Source organism: Equus quagga, chromosome 6 (assembly GCF_021613505.1).
Source record: "Equus quagga isolate Etosha38 chromosome 6, UCLA_HA_Equagga_1.0, whole genome shotgun sequence".
NCBI classification, from domain to species: domain Eukaryota; kingdom Metazoa; phylum Chordata; class Mammalia; order Perissodactyla; family Equidae; genus Equus; species Equus quagga.
Genome location: NC_060272.1, coordinates 4,214,572 through 4,223,637, shown reverse-complemented (window position 1 = coordinate 4,223,637; position 9,066 = coordinate 4,214,572). Strand labels below are relative to the sequence as shown.

At 49.5% G+C, this 9,066-nt stretch overlaps 1 long non-coding RNA gene across 1 annotated transcript; it reads right to left on the bottom strand.

Moving 5' to 3' along the window:
• Window positions 1-2,462: 2,462 nt before the first annotated feature.
• LOC124241327 (uncharacterized) lies at window positions 2,463-7,518 on the bottom strand. The gene is made up of 3 exons (XR_006889174.1): window positions 7,405-7,518; window positions 6,284-6,404; window positions 2,463-3,095 (listed from the first exon to the last, which is right to left on the bottom strand). It is a non-coding gene; the product is annotated as an uncharacterized LOC124241327 (long non-coding RNA).
• Between the last annotated feature and the right edge of the window lie 1,548 nt (window positions 7,519-9,066).

Below are 9,066 nucleotides of genomic sequence, written 5' to 3'. Positions count from 1 at the left end.
ATTGTTTGAGAATAAAGGTTAATGTATTTTCTTTTTTTTGGAGTTGGAATCCTCTTTTTCACCCTTTTGCTGTAAACAGTTCAAGAGAAAGTAGGCATTTTTCTGCCCTGTAAGATTTTGCGTCACACGATTTGGAATATGGCAGGATATAAACAAACTATTCTTGACCTCCCACTGTGCTGCCCTGTTTTCATTCTTTTTCCTACTAAAAGCCACAGGTGAACCACTTTGACCTAAAGACTGCATTATTTTCCTTGCTGTGTAAGAAAAAACTCTGTTTTCGTCCTCTCCTCAGCTCTCTACTCTCAATACTTCCCTTCTGACACCAGATGTGTGGGTGTCTTTCCCATACTAAGATATTCTCCATCTCTCCCGCAGACACTAGCTGGGTGTCCTACAGTCTAACTCAATTCTGACACTATCTACCTGGAGTTGGATCTGATCCCCCAGGTTAAGGATTCAGTCCTACCAGACTGCCCCCACTTCAGCTGCAGAATTGATGAAACCATTGGCCGTTAGTGATTAACTCAACCTGGGAGGGCGGAGTTGAAAATTCCAGCCCTCTAATCACTTGGTTGGTTCCCCTGGTGACCAGCGCCCCCTGAGGTTGTCCAGGAGCCCCCACCAGCACTCATCTCATTAACACAAAAAGACACTGTCACTTAGGATATTCCAAGAGTTTTAGGAGTTGTGTGCCAGGAACCTGCGACAATGACCATCTATATATTCCTTACTAGAAATCATAATATTGCAGGATACTAAATGTATTTTCTGCCTTGTCTTTGAGTATGTGATTTGTAAGGTGAGTAAATCCACTATCACGTCTTATCTCTCACTTTACTCCATCCCTAACCTATTGAAAGTAACGTCCCCTCTCTCTTCTTCCTCACTGGCATTCACATCTGGACCTCAAGAGGTGTGACTTCTGGTGTATCATGGAATTGAAACCACATTCCTTAAGACTACTAAAAACTTCTTAATTTACAAATCCAACTGAATTTTCCCACTCCTCATTCTACTTCAACTTTTCCCTGTGTTTACACTGTTAACCGCTCCTCTCTTGAAATCCTCTCGTCCCCCGACGGCTGTTGCATTCTTACTGTTTGCTCATCCCGTGGATGTCGGGGCTCCCCAGGGTTCTACCCGAAACACTTTTCTTTCCTTATTCTACACCTTCGATGAGCCTGTCTAACCAAGGGCTTGAAATACCACCTTTCCATCAAGGGGTCTCTAATTCCAATTTTCTAAACTCCCAGAGTGGTGTATCTTCCCTTGTTCATCCCGCAGGTACCTCAACAGAGTATGCCCCACACTGCATGTAGTGTGTTCAGTGTGGGACGTGTTATCTCTCCCCCACCCCGAATCTGTCCTTCCTCCCAAATTCCCTTTCATCCTACCTAGTTGCCCAAACCAGAAAATTCACAATTATACATTTCTACCTCCTCTACTCCCCAGACCCGTCTGTCCACCAGGCCTTTTGATTCTGCGTATTAATACTGTGATGCATTTTACATCCTCGGTCGGGGCCACGTTGGGACTCAGGATGGGCTGGGGGAGAGGAGAGCCAAGCCTCAGGGAGTCAGTGTAGCAGGGAGGCTGACTCCATCCCCACTGACCAAGAGCATCAGGCCCAGGACTGAGAAGATAGCAAGTCTGCGCCCAGTCCAGGGACAATTTGTTGTCCGCCGCTGCGTTTCCTTTCCGAGGTTCGGAGGAAGCCTGGGGTTCTGCAGCCTTGAGGGTGTTGACGTGGCGCTGAGGGTCCTGAGGAGCAGACCTGGGAAGGAATGTTTGCCTGGATGCTCACGTGGCAGAATCCACGTGCAGGATCAGAATCAACGAGAGCAGTGAGGTGCGGCTGGAAAAACAGCAAGGCGGGAGTGTCGGGCACCAATCAAAACGGGAGAAAAGGTGGCTGGGCGGCGGTCTTTCTCCAGTTTGCTTTTTAGCTTCGGCACCCTTTCTCTCAATGAAGGCCACACGGGACTCAGTCTCAACAGGTAAGACAGCCCCTCCTCATCCCTCACCCCCAACCCCATCCTAACGAGATGGGTGACGCAGGGTAGGCATTCAGAGACTGCTGCACATGTGAATGAGAGTCACGTCCAGCCCTACCAACGTCTTCAGTAAAGTATTCCTCAGGATGTCTAGTTTCTAGAACTTTCTAGTAAAATATGAAGAAGAGACTGCAAAGAGTCACAGAGAGCTTTTCGGGTGATAAAAATACTAGATAATTGCAGCAGTGGTGACATGACTACACATCTGTCAAAGCTCATCAAGGTATATACTTAAAAATAGTATATGTCGGTAAATTATATGTCAGTAGAACTGAGCAAACACACACACACATACATAAACACACATACACACACAAACACATACACACACACACAAACACACACACACACATATAAAGGATTAAGAGCCTGGTGTTTATTGTATTTGGGAACTAAAAAGAACTAAAAGTTAGAACACTTCTTTTAGTTGACATCATTAAGGAAGTGGAGCAGTGTCTTAATGGTTGTAAACAAATATGACTGAGTTATTGAAATAAATATATGTAGCCATAAAAACCAAATCTTCAAATACACATACCTGATGCCACCCACTCCCTGTTGTGTGCCTGCTCTTTATTCTCCATCCTAGCCACTGACTCAGTCACTCACTGAGCCACCCAAACCATAACTGGGGTTCAAATTTCATCTCCTTTTCCTTCGACTCCACGTTCAATCAACAGCCAAGCTCTGACAATACTGCCCCCTCGAATGCTGACCCAGTCAGCCCCGTTCCATAGTCCCTGGTCTTGCTTCCCGCTCCTGCACTTCTGCAATGGTCTCAGATCGGCCGTCGGCTTCTTCATCTTGTTCCATCTTGTTTGCTGAGTGAAGCGTCTGGAGTCCACAAGCACACGTGGCCTCCGTGCTCTCAGTGACCAGGGCAGAGGTCATGCGAGGACACATGTTCGACCTCTTCTTGTGGTTCCAGGCTCCTCGTCCAGACGCTTTCCTCCACCTGGAGAAATCCTGAGGCTTTGATCCCAGAATAGCCAGGCAGCTAGCTCTGTGTTGCCTTGTTTTCCTCCTCTGGAAAGTGGTCTGATGAGAATAAACAACAACAGTAAGAAGAACACTTGAGCATTTGTGGGAGGGGTCCGTGAGTTAATAGGAGTCTGTTTGTTCTGTCCTGGTGCCTGGGACCTCACGGGAGCTCACTAATGTGAGCCAGTGTTATTCCTTATGATTTCTGGCTTCATACTTTAAATTTCGGCAACAATAGGGACACTTGTTTGCTCCACACACGTGCACACATAGACACACACACACGCACACACACACACACTCCAGGCTCTGCCTTTCCCAATTCTGTCCTCTGTCTAGATAGGGAGTTCCTCCCACACTTCCCCAGGCCCGGTCACTCGTTATGCCCCGGCTCAGGACTCTCTCCCCTACGAGGTGCTCCTTAGCCTCCATCCACACTGGGCGAGGAACTTTCTCTGTCTCCAGAAACCAACTCTGTCTGCCCCGCCGTGGCCCTCGCCACGCTCTATTAAAATGACCCATTCCGAGGGAATCCTGAGAAGTGGGAAGGGACCGTACGGCCAGACCCAGATGAAGCTGGGGGCACTGGACTGTCAGTTCTGCTGCGTCTCCTTTGCCATGAGGAGCCGCCCCACCTGTCTGGGGATCCGAGGCAGCTGCCTTGCCGTCTCTCTTGGGTCTCCTCAGCACGCCCACCACCCACCTTTCTTCTAAACCTATGACTCAAGTCCCCCAGGCCCTGAAGGGTGAGGTTCAGTGTGGCCCAAGAGGAGTGCCCTAGCCCCCAAAGGAGCTGGATGGTTTTCTCAATTTATACAGACAGAAATGCGGGGAATATGTGTGGGGATGGATATTAATGGTGTGGGATGATGGTGGAAGGAACGCGACACTGAGTCAGGCTGAATTTACTGATATGGGGATTTATTGAATCTCTGCTCCATTGAGCGGAGATTGTGGTTCAACGTGTTAGTCTGAGAAGTTGGAAAGGGCTGTTTGGTGTGCTAGTTTGGCTAAAACATGGACCTAGCACAGCCCGTACGAGATGAGATAAAGTAAAAATGCCAGAACTGCTCTAGGATGCTCTAGAAGGAGGTATCCAAAGGCTCAGGGAGACTGGAAGCTTTGAGTGGATTTGTCATGTGAGACCTGCGCACCCTGGGAGGTCCAGAGAACACACTTTTCAGGGGAACCCCAGCATCCTGGAAGAGCTGTGTGGGTGCGCCTCCTGAGGGCTGGATCTCACGGTGGGATCTGCTGCCACTGAACTGGGAAACCCAAATGCATGGGGGTCAGTGGATCTCGGGTGGCAGGGCATGTGGGGGCACCCAGCTGCCAACAGCAGGGTGGGCGTGGTCACGTAACAGACAGTAGAGTCAAAGTCGCCATGGGAATTGTCTGACTGGCACAGCCCTACAGCTCTAGCTAGTTATCAGAGCGTTTCTAGAAGTGAAACAGATGGGAAACCTACTAAATTCTCACTTGACCTGTATAAACAGAAAAGTTCTAGGTCGAGTGAACAAAAGTCTAACTTGAGTCATAAAATCAGAATCACGGCCCCTCCATCAATTCTCAGGCTTGAGCCAGGTCACAGACCCGGGACCCCTGGAATGAAGGGGAGACTGGGTCCCTCTGAGAAAGGACCCCAGTACGCTGCCCAAAATTTATACTGTTCATCTTTCTCCCAGCCTTCTCCAAAGAGAACATGGCCTTTTACCAGGGTGACTGTGCCTTGGGGAAAGAGAAACAATCAGACATATTGGAGACCACTGGACACCGGCTCTGAACTGACGTTAATTCCAGGAGACCTCAAGTGTCACTGTGGCCACCAGTCAGAGCAGGGGCTTATGGAGGTCAGGTGGTCAAGGAGTTCTAGCTCAGGTCCCTCTCACAGTGGGCTCGGTGGGTCCCCAGACCCATCCTGTGGTTCTCTCCCCGGTTCTAGGATACACAACTGGAATAGACAAGCTCAGCATCCGGCAGAGTCCTCAAGTGGGTATGCCCAGAACATGGTAGCACGTATGGGGCAGAGGATAATCTGAAGAGCTATGATATTATTGAAAATGTTAAGAGCACAGGGTTCTGCTGCCGCTGAGTTTTACTTGTGGCTGGTGGCCCAGTTCTGAGCACTTGTCCTGGCTTTGGTTCTGCCTTGTCCGGTCTAATCTTGGTGTCATTGCTCAGCGAGGCCACATGCAATGGAAGCATCTACTGGGGCCTCAGGGGTACACGCCACCACCGTGGGGAGGCGGACTTTCTTTTCCTAAGCTGCAGTTGTCACAGCTGCTGCCCTTGTGCCCATGTCTTGGCTCACTACCCTCTCATTCATGTTGTAGGATTCTTCACCAAGCCCCCAGACCACCGCTGGTTAAATGAGGTCATCTGAGAACATTCGGTTCTCTCTCAGCTCTTTGTTGAGAAAAGATTCTGAAGCTATGACTTCATTTGGGATTCCATTTTCGCTATTTACCAGCTCCCTCTATCTTCACGTGGGGATGTCACCCCATATTTTTAGGACACAGTCTACATGACCATGACTCACCCGATTTTGAACTCACCCGGCTAAGACTGGGTTCTCTCGTTTCATCTTATTGCTTTACAAACAGTAAACAGAAATTTTATTTATTTATTTATCTTTTTAAGATTTTGTTTTTTTCCTTTTTCTCCCCAAAGCCCCCAGGTACATAGTTGTATATTCTTAGTTGTGGATCCTTCTAGTTGTGGCATGTGGGACGCTGCCTTAGCGTGGCTCGATGAGCGGTGCCATGTCTGCGCCAAGGACTCAAACCAACGAAACACTGGGCCACCTGCAGCGGAGCGCGCGAACTTAACCACTTGGCCACGGGGCCAGCCCCAAGAGTAAACAGAAATTTTAAATGGAAAGATGGCAACTTGAACAGTTTCTTTCTTCCTTTCTTGTGCCATAAAATGGAAACCACCACATTTTATCTCTTTACTTATTATGGACATTCTTTACCAATCATCTATAAACAGTTCTGCAACTTCATTATAAATCAAATATGGAATTAATGTTTATGGGGAAAAATCACCCAGATGCTCTCAATTCTACCACCAAAACAGACAGCATCAGGCCAACTCCTGTATTATGATAAACTGAAAATTGGAGTAGTACCTTGCCTAAGGTTACACAAAATGTGATACAACATCATTCATTTTTAAAGTGCTCAGTTTACATGGGAAAGAAGAAAAGACCACTGAGAAGTGAGAGGGGGAGTGAGAAGCACGACCTGAGCAGAGGTGAGCTCTGTGAGGACCGCAGACCCCGGCTGTCTCGCCGTCATCAAGTTCCTGGCTGGCTCTCAGCACAGACACACAGCAGGTGCTCAGGAAGCACTTGCTACATTGTTGCTTAATAAACAGACAAGAGAGAAATAGCTCAGTCACCACCCCAGCTGCTTGTGCTCATCCAGGAGTTGGCTCCAGGAAATAGAAAATCCTATCTGTTGTCCACCAGAAGAAGCCAATTCACAGTCCTAACTCGGTCACATAAAGGAGAAATGTAGGGGAGAAAATGCAAAGCTTGGCAAGATGAATCTGAAGCTCTTTATATATCTTCTCACCTTTGCTATTTAAAATAGGAGTTTCTAAAAAGTCTTTAGCTTTATCTCTCTGTCTTGAATAGAGTTGAAACCTCAAAATACATACAAGGTGGGGAAACTGTTGGATAAGGGCCCACCTTACTCCAGTGGGATCTCGTCTGCACTAATTACACCTGCAAAGTCAGGTCCCCGTCACAGGTGTGGGGGTTAGGATGTGACCATATCCTTTTGGGGGACACGATTCAGCCCCTAACGTACATCCCGGGGGGCTCCTTACCCCTCCCTTGGGTTGTGCAGGACCCCGGGGGCTCACAGCCTCTCCAGACCCCAGACCCCACCAGCCTCTGGCTGTCTGCCCTCGTTCTGGTCACCATGGCACCTAGCCTGGCCAGCTGGCACAGCCCTGCGTGCCCATGGGTGCTGACCTCACTACCGTGTATCTGTGGGTGTCTCCCCTCGAGGCAGCCCCTGCTCTCCCTTAGGACCAAGCTGGCTGCTGGTCCCTCTCAGTGCCCACTCTCGCCCGACTTCTGGAAACTTCCCCTTCCCAGCCGGCCAGGTGTTGACCCAGGACCCCTCCTCCTTCGCAGTCTCCGGGGGCCTCCTGGGGCCCCCGTCACATAGGTCTCGTCTTCTCGGAAGATGAAATGTGTAGTGGCTCAGTGGACCTTTTTCATTTTCTTCAAGGAGGCTCCCCGGTCCCTCTCCTGAGAGCCGACTGTCTTTCCCCCCCCCCCCCCCCCCCCCCCCCCCCAAGGCTGGCCCCCCCCAGCGCAGGGTCCCCGCCCCGCAGCCCGCCTCGTCCTCACCCGCCGCACGCTCCATCCTTACAGCCTCCCTCTGGCCGGGCTGTGGAAAACAGCACGAAAAAGGAAAAAATGGGAAAGGGAGAGAAAATACACTGAGAACAAGAGACAGGAAGGAGTAGTCGAATAAAGGGTTACTCTTTTTAAGCAGAGGGGCGGAGGATAAACATCACGAAGAGGGGTGTCGGGGAGGAGCTTATGAAACCAGTTCTCCGGAAACAGGCGGTGTTATTAAAAATTCCTGCAAGGCCTTCTTGTTAAAAATAAACGTCTAACAATAAGTCAGTCACAAGAAGACAACTCCTGCAGGACCCCACTTATAGGAGGTCTAGAGTCGTCGGAGTCACAGGACGGAGCCCAGAAGGAGCTGCCGGGGTGTCCGCAGGGGCCCGGAGTCGTGTGTAACACGACAGAGCTTCAGCTGTGCAAGACGAGAAAGTTCTGCTGGTTGCACAGCAATGTGAATACATTTAACACTCCAAAACTGTACACTTAAAAAGGGTTAAGATGGTCAACTTTATTATGCATATTTAACCACGATTGTAAAAATTTAAAAATAAAAATAAATAAACATGTAACGTTTTCTTCAGTTTAACGTATAAACTGTTTGCCTTTCACCACTCTGTCCATCTCTCTAGTGTTCAGTCTTATTCAAGGTTCCTTTTCCTGTGATGCATATTAGAAATTATCCTGGGTGTGTGGGCGGCCAAGAGATGGCAATCCTAATCCACATCGGGAGATCTGAAGAGCGGTGGGGAAAGAATGTTGAGGGAATCCAAAGGCCAGTCTGGACAGAGCATTTGGCAGCCAATTAGGGAAAGAGGTGGCCCTCTCAATTTGACTGGGGCCAGCGTGCAGAGTGGGGAGCCCCGGCGCGGGCAGTTTCTTCCAGAAGCTCCAGGAGGGGCTCCCTGATGGTGCCTTCCCACTCCTTCACGGGCATCGAGCGGTGAGGGCTGCGGAGACAAAGCAAGTAGCAGCTTTAAGCCAGTGCCAACTCGTCCATGTGAAGGAGTGAACCGCTCATTTCTTCGCTTGAAACCTCTCACTGTTGTCAGCCCGTGTGGTTCCCTGAGCTTGAAGGTCTCTACCCTGTCCCAAGGGTTAGCAGGGGCTGGAGCTAAGTACTGACCCGGAGCTGCCGAGATGGTCACCAATGAACGGAAGCCAGAACCTAGACCTTGGAAAAACTGCATCAAGCCTGCATCAGGGCCTTTAACAGACGTGGTGCTGAGGAACCCACATTTATTCCAGAGACCCCTTGATTCCCCCACTGCAGGCAGACGGCTGCCCTTTCTGGGGAGCGGCTGTTTTGCAAGGACCATTATGGATGCAGAATAAGGGAGAATGCAGCCCCGGGCTCTCGTTCCACTGCTTCCCTCTCGGTCACTCTGCATTGTGCTCCAAAGGTGGCCCCGAGGGGTTTGGTCCCCGGAGCACCAAGATGGTTAAACGAGGAATGAGGTACAAAGATGTCCTGAAACAAAGGTGCGGTTACTACAGTTCTGTCCACTCACCAGACACAACTATTACAACTCTAACCTCTTTCTCACTCTTTCTACTAAACTATAATGTCAGCGTGTGACTACTATGAGCGAAGATGAGCTTTCGGCTAGCAATCACGGATCTAATTTCATTTGATTCTGCCCTGCACTTACTGTTGAT